The 7292-nt window shown below is 39.9% G+C and overlaps 1 non-coding gene across 1 annotated transcript; it reads left to right on the top strand.

Moving 5' to 3' along the window:
• The first annotated feature begins 6931 nt into the window (after positions 1-6931).
• LOC122218765 lies at positions 6932-7033 on the top strand. The gene has a single exon (XR_006202096.1). It is a non-coding gene; the product is annotated as a U6 spliceosomal RNA (small nuclear RNA).
• Positions 7034-7292: the final 259 nt, after the last annotated feature.

The raw sequence follows: 7292 nt of genomic DNA, 5'->3' as shown, positions 1-7292 counted from the left end.
ATGAACACACTGCCCTTCGGGGGCTCTGTCCTCCACTTGCACTGTTCTCTACTGGGTGGCTCCATTTTTTTCTCCCTTAGCTTCTAGTTATCTACTTTCACCCACTCAGGCAGCTCTTGTGGTAGAGGATGTTTGTCCTAAGAATTTCTCCTTCCTGGACTCAACAGGGAAGGTGTTCTTTAACACCAACAAAGGACCTAGCAATGAAGTATTAAAAGATCAAAAATTTATTTCTCATGTGCTAGAGAACGTCCTAAACTGGTGAAGCATTCTGTATCCCCAAATTACCATATGCAGATTCCAAGTACAAATTCTCAGTGACCAGCTTTGGGCCCACTTTTATGGCTCCCACCCCATTTCTACTGGAAACACTGTTCCAAGCAACAACCAAAGAAAGTCTCCTTATTCTGGGGTAAGGTGTTCAATTATCCTAAGTGAAGATGGAGGGAGATAACACTTTACCAGTGGAAGGGTTCTAAAACATAATCTACCCCAACTCTTTCAATTTTGTTCAGAGCAAGGAGAGGTGCAGAGAGGTTGCTCATTAAGAGTTGCTTGTTGGTGGTAATCAGATCCTTAATTTCCACTCCCGGGCACTGTTAATTATACCATGATGTCTACTATGTTAACATTATTACAAGGGTCACAATAAAGTGCATTCAATCCAGCAAAAGGATATTAACTCCCCACCATGTACTACTATGGCTTACTCTGTGCTAATCAAAGAGCTAGGTGCTGGGTGCACCCACAAAGACCCTTCTTTCCTGGAGCTCAAAATTGCTGGAGAATAGATTGCAAGAAAAACACTGTTTGCATCATGGTTATGAACGTTAATTGTCACAGTGTACAATGAGATAATTTACACTGGAAATAGATAGCTGCAATGTTGTTCTGCAAACATTTGCACATGTTTGGCATCTGTGGCATTTCCAGTTTAAGACTTTCTGACTGTATGAGCACATGCTTAGGTCTTGCCATCCTGTTCTCTAGTTCTGAATTTGTGGCCACAAGAATCATAGCAGGAGCATGGGCTACATAGAAGGCATGCTGGAAAGGCAGTCACCAGAGGGACGACTACAAAATGCCAAAACAGGAAGTTACCCAACTGACTAGGAAAATTTGTTTTACATTAATTACTATTTTTTTTTACTTGCTAAGGAATCACACTGTCAGAGTTTCCTATGAATATTTCTGTATAAAAATTTCTGCTCTGAAAAACATTATCCAAAGGATACAAAAATACTAGTTCAAATGTACAGGCGCACACACCCAAATGTCCATCGACTGATGAATGGATAAAGATGTGGTATATATACTCAGCCATCAGAAAGAATGAAATCTCGCCATTTGCAACGTCATGGACACAACTAAAGTGTATTATACTAAGCGAAATAAGTCAGTCAGAGAAAGACAAATACCATATGATTTCACTCATGTGTGGAATTTAAGAAACAAAACAGATGGACATAGGGAAAGGGACAGAAAAATAAAATAAGGTAAAAACAGAGAAGAAGGCACATCATAAGAGACTCTTAACTATAGAGAACACACTGAGGGTTGCTGGAGGGAAGGTGGGCGGGGGGATGGGCTAAATGGGTGATCGGAATTAAGGAAGGCACTTGTTGGGATGAGCACTAAGTGTTATATGTAATTGATGAATCACTAAATTCTACTCCTGAACCAATACTGCACAATATGTTAATGAACTTGAATTTAAATAAAATCTTGGAAAGCTAAAAAAAGAAAAACATTAATTACAACATGAAATATAAATAAAGAAGCAGATGGGGAAACAGGGAAGAGACTCCCACAATGAGGTCACTGGCAGGTAAACTGTCTGTGGAGAGGCCTCCCCCTGACCTGGGTGAAAAAACCCTCTAACCCTCTGCTTCCTTTGCTTTTGAGCTCAACCTTTTTTGCTGTTCTTTGTTTTTCTTTAGCCAGCAGAATTCTGGCTAAATTACAGATTAGGATGCTGGCATTCTAGATTCTTTTAAAGGAAATGTTACCTGTGCCACTGTGTATAGACCAAATTGTCTGAATTCTTCTACAGAGGAATTGAGTCTATAAAAATGACTTGATAATTTAGACAAAATTAATTCCTGAAAGAGAAGTTATTTGTGTATTTAATACATGCCATGCTAGGTATTCTTTCCTCAAGAGGCAAGACCCAGCCCTTGCCCTAAAATGGTTAACAGTTTTGTTGGAAAGATACCATGAGATGGACAACTCCTGGTCAACTATGCTAAGTTTAAGAACAGTTCAGGGGGTACCTGGGTGGTTCAGTTGGTTAAGCTCCTGACTCTCAGTTTTGGCTCAGGTCATGATCTCATGGTTCATGGGTTCAAGCCCTGCATTGGGCTCTGTGCTGACAGTGAGGAGCCTGCTTGGGATTCTCTTTCTTCCTCTGTCTCTCCCCCTCTCCCGCATGCTCTCTTTCTCTTTCAAAAATAAATAAATAAACATGAAAAGAAAAGAGCAGTTCAGGTTGAGCACCACCACATCATGGCTGTCTGGGATTTCATGTGAAACCATAGTCAGAATCCCATTCATATATGAATGAAGGAGAATTATTCTCCATATGAAGGAGAATTCTCTCATTAAAACTATGTATATGGAACACTACTATGTGCCAAGTACTAATCTAGACAATTAGGACACCCCTGTCAACAAATCGACCTAATTCCCCACTCTCAGGGGAACTTACATTTTAGCAGAGGCTTTGCTAGTGACTTTGATAGACTCCATCAGGGCTCATATCCCATGAAGCTTCACAGTACCCATAATAGGCCAGGTGTCTACAACAAAGTGGGTGAGTCACCCGAACTACGTGGAAGATCCACCTTGAGAAAGTAAAGACCAGGGCAGGAAAGCATGTATGACTTCCTCTTGTAATTTAAAGTCTTGCCTTAAGTGTTTCTGTTGAAATTTTCTAAGCCAGAGTAATCATCCATAGACTGAGGGCACTTTCTATGAAACTGCTTGGTAAAGAATGGATCACCCTGGTATTGGTGTGTGAGAGTCCCTGTAGGAGGGATAGTGGGCGGGTGGCTGGGTGTTCCGCTGAGCCTGGGCCTGGGGATCTGGGCCCACCTTCTCAGCTCTGCACCTCAGCAGCTTTGCAAAAGACAGTCAGGTTCCCAGACTGTCAGACTCCAATGATCTAAATGCAAACAATTGGTAAACTGAATTGTTACACTGATGTGAGTGAGTATAATACACATATTGATGTCTAGATTATTGAATTTTGAGACTATAGTATGGCAAAGGTAACAAAAAGGGTGAAAATTCAAATATACATTGAGAATAGGCAATGTGGCTGGCTTTTTATGTGGATCTAGTGACTTACTTTTTATACCAATCTTTTAAAAAGACATTATTGGTTTATTTTATAGGTAAAATAGCTGAGACTTACAGGGCTACGTGGAGTCCCACAGGCCATGAGATCAAGGTCCATAGGAATAATGGCAATACTTTCATAACACCTTTGTTAACATACTGACTGTTCCTCACAACACTGTTGGGTGGGTACTCTTTTTAATCTCCATCTTATGAAGTACCTACTGAATGCAGAGGTTAAGTAGCTCACCCAAGATCCCAGACTGTTGTTAGTAGAACTGGGATTCAAATTTAAATCTCTAAAATTCATAGGCTCTTAACCATAATTCTAATCTGTCTCCCTGAGTAATTAATTTAATTACTAGGAACTAAATATGTGTGTAATTTTTTAAAGAAATTTTTCCGTATAATTAAAAAAATACATTTCAAGCTTTTACGAGTGTTCCAACTTTTCCACACGTCATTTTGTTTTTTTAGATGAAGTCTTAAAAAGAATGGAAATAGACTGTCCCATGTTATAATCACATAAGGAGGAAGATTTTCCAAGCACTGCTAAAAACTCTAACTCCATGAATTCTACAGTTCATAGATCTTTTCTTCCTAGAATTTAATTTCCGTGTTAAATTTAATTTGTCTATCATTGCCTCAAAGCATCAAGAATACGCAGAAACAACACCCAGGAAAAGTAGGGGATGTGGCATGTACAGCCTTGAGCTTGTTAGAGGGAGGGCAAGAACTGTGAGGAAAGAACTCTGGTCCTGTCCTTTCCTTTCTCTGCAGGAGAAATCTTGACATTTCTAAGAGGAGAGCCAGGAGCAGTTCCTAGTTCTCAGAACTGTTGGTCTGCTGATGAAAATGAGCATTTTTCATTTTGGACAAGTTATGTTGGAGATTCCTATCACTTCCCAAGTGAGACACCAGGTTGAGAGCTGGTTCTTCAAGTCCAGAGCTGCTTGGTGCCAAGGAGAACAAGCAAATGGACAGATAAATAAATATCAAAGGCTGATAGCTCAGGGTCAGAGAGCATGAAGAGGCAGAAAGAACTGCGTTTTAATCCTCACTCTGTTAGACCTTCACATGGTGATCTCAGGTGTTTAATCTCATTGAGCCTCAATTGCTACAATTGCAAAATGGGGATTTATTCAACAGACATGTACTGAATGCCTACAATGTGCCAGATGCTGTTGTAGGTACTGGATACAGCCCTGGACAAAACATGCAAAATTGTCACCCTTGTTGAATTTGTATTCTAGTGTAGGTGGGGGGAGCAATGTAGCGAGTCAAGTAATAAACCAATGAAAAAGTGAAATATATAGGATATCAAATGGTTATAAGTATCAAAGAGAAAAATCAGGGAAGGTGTGATGGACTATCCGCTGAGGGTAGAGTAGGGGAGCCAAGGATGTTGAGGGGTTAGACTTGTAAATAGGATGGTCAAGGAAGCCTTCACTGAGAAGCAAAGATTCTAAGGGAGGAGAAGAAGGGAGTCGTATAGATACCTGAGAGAGGCTGTTCCAGCAGATGGAAGAGCTACTGCAAAAGTTTTGAGGCAGGGACCTGCCTGGCGGGATTAAAATAACAACAATCAGGGTGGCTGAAATAGATTGCATGGAAATCAAGAGGGCACGGGGTCAATGGAGGGGTCAAGGTTTCAGACTGCACAACTGGAATAATGGAGCTTTCAGTTACAGAAATGAAAAATCTTGGGAAGGACCATACCTGATTTTGAACTGGTTAAGTCTGAGATTTCCAGTGCTGCCCAAGTGAGATGTCAAGAAGTCAGTTGGGTAGTCAAGTCTGGAGTCAGCAGAGGGGACCAGGCTGGACATATAAATGTGGGAGTTGTCAAGTATTAAAAACATTTCAAGTTAACAGAAGTGGGTCTAAGTAGAGAAGAGAAGAGGTCCAAGTTCTGAGGCTTGAGGTCTGCCAATGTTTAGTGGTCTCAGAAGAGCCAGCGACAGAGTAAGAGAGGTAGAGAAAAGTTAGGAAAGTGTTTTGTCCTGGAAGCCAGGGGAAGAAAGGAAGCTGAGGAGGAAGAGGAGAGTTGCTAGGTCAAATGCCATAGGTAAGTTAGTACTTTCTTCATAGCATAATGGCATCAAGTTAAATAAAAACAGTATTTGTACAACACAGCATAATGCTCATCACAACACCTGGCACAAAGAACCTAGTCCATGCTTTATTTCATTAAAAAAAAAATCTACTTGGACTTCCCAAAGTAAAATTTAATCCCATTCATAATTTCATGGAGATGTTTGATCTGCTAATAGAAAGCATGACTTTATATCTCCAAAGAGAGTGAAACTCTTAAAATGGGAGGAAATAAACTATTTCGTAGAGGTATTTCATGAAAAGTAATATAGATTCTCTTTTATCCATAAAATTTATACTTTAATAAATCATAAAACTGAGGTAGTAGATTTGATATACAGAATTTTGCTTCATAAATGAATTTTTTAGGATAATTTTTTAGCACAATTCATTTTATGTGTTAAAGAACAGCTAAAAGGAGGGAGAGATGAAAAGAAAATGGAATAAATAAGACAATCTTCATGCTTACTCTGCATAATACTCTGCCTGGTGCTTTATAAGTGCATCTTCTTCAATTGGCACATTCACCCTGCAGATTGAAAATGGCTCATCCCAAATAGTGGAAATGGAGTGCCCGAATGTCTCTGCAGTGGTGATACCTGCCAGACAAGGTGTGGGCTGTAAGGCTGGCCATACAAGTGTTTTCTCCAAATGCCAAGAACCATTTATACTAAGGGAGAAGCTGTATTATTTACACTGAAAAGTAAAATGACCGAAGGATGGAGATATGCATTTGTCCCCAGTGGTGTCTTTAGCCAACCAAAATTTTAGAATAATGTGAAGAAGTAAATGCAGAATCAGAATTTGCTATTTCTTCTGGCCTAAATCCTTCATTTCTTAGTTGAAGACAAGGAAGGCCAATGACTTTCTTCTGACAGGAAATGTTTTGAGAGTAATAGCAGATCTCTGCTTTGGGCTTGTGATGCCCATTCACAACACCTGTGAGCAGGTGAGCCCAGACTATCACAGAATGTACCCACCATGTGTCACCTGCAGACTGGATTTTCTGCGGAGTAGACTGTCAGAAATGGCCTTGAGGCCTTGCCTGTGGAGATGAATACAAAGATTGAACACAGATATTTTGAATAATCCTAGTAACTCATGGATTTAGTTTGCACAGGACACTGAGTTCTTCAAGGCCACCATTACTTAGTGGGGTTTTGTAAGCAGCTGTAAGATTGGATGCTTGTGTCCAATGGTGCTTACTATACTGCCTAGGACAGGAAGAGAGAGTGAACCCTGTTCTTGGGGCCTATACTGTATCACATGATAATTTAAGTACCTACTTTTTAACCCTCTATCCTTCTAAAATGTGGAGAGCGGAGAATATGTCTACAGTTGCCAAGATTGTAAGCCTCACCAACTGGTTTATGGTTAGTACACAATAAACATTTGCTGCATGAATGAGTTGTGCTTTATTTCACAGACCTGCCAACCCTCATGTCCATAATAGGCTATAGAGATGCCCACATACACTACTTTTAATGTCACCAATTTAGTGCTCACTTCGACAGCACATATATTAAAATTGGAATGATACAGAGAAGATTTGCATGGCCCCTGTGCAAGGATGACACATAAATTAACGTCACCAATTTAGACCAAGAGATAGAGAGATGTGAACAATTGCTCAGGAAAATGTAGAGCCACGTATTTTGAAATTCAGAATCTTCAAGTGGGGGAGATTGTTGAGCCCACTGAACTCCATGCTCTGTGAGAGCAGGAATTGTGTTTATCTCATTCACCGTTTCATCCAAGAGGCTTCATAGTACATGACCTATATTATTATTGTTAATGATTAAATTTTAAACTATCAAGTTATCACAAAAGGTACTTGGTGAATAGCAATGTTGAAAATG

The sequence above is a fragment of the Panthera leo genome, chromosome B1, assembly GCF_018350215.1.
Source record: "Panthera leo isolate Ple1 chromosome B1, P.leo_Ple1_pat1.1, whole genome shotgun sequence".
NCBI lineage: Eukaryota > Metazoa > Chordata > Mammalia > Carnivora > Felidae > Panthera > Panthera leo.
Note: the sequence above shows the minus strand (reverse complement) of the source record. Positions and strands in the feature narration are given on the sequence as shown.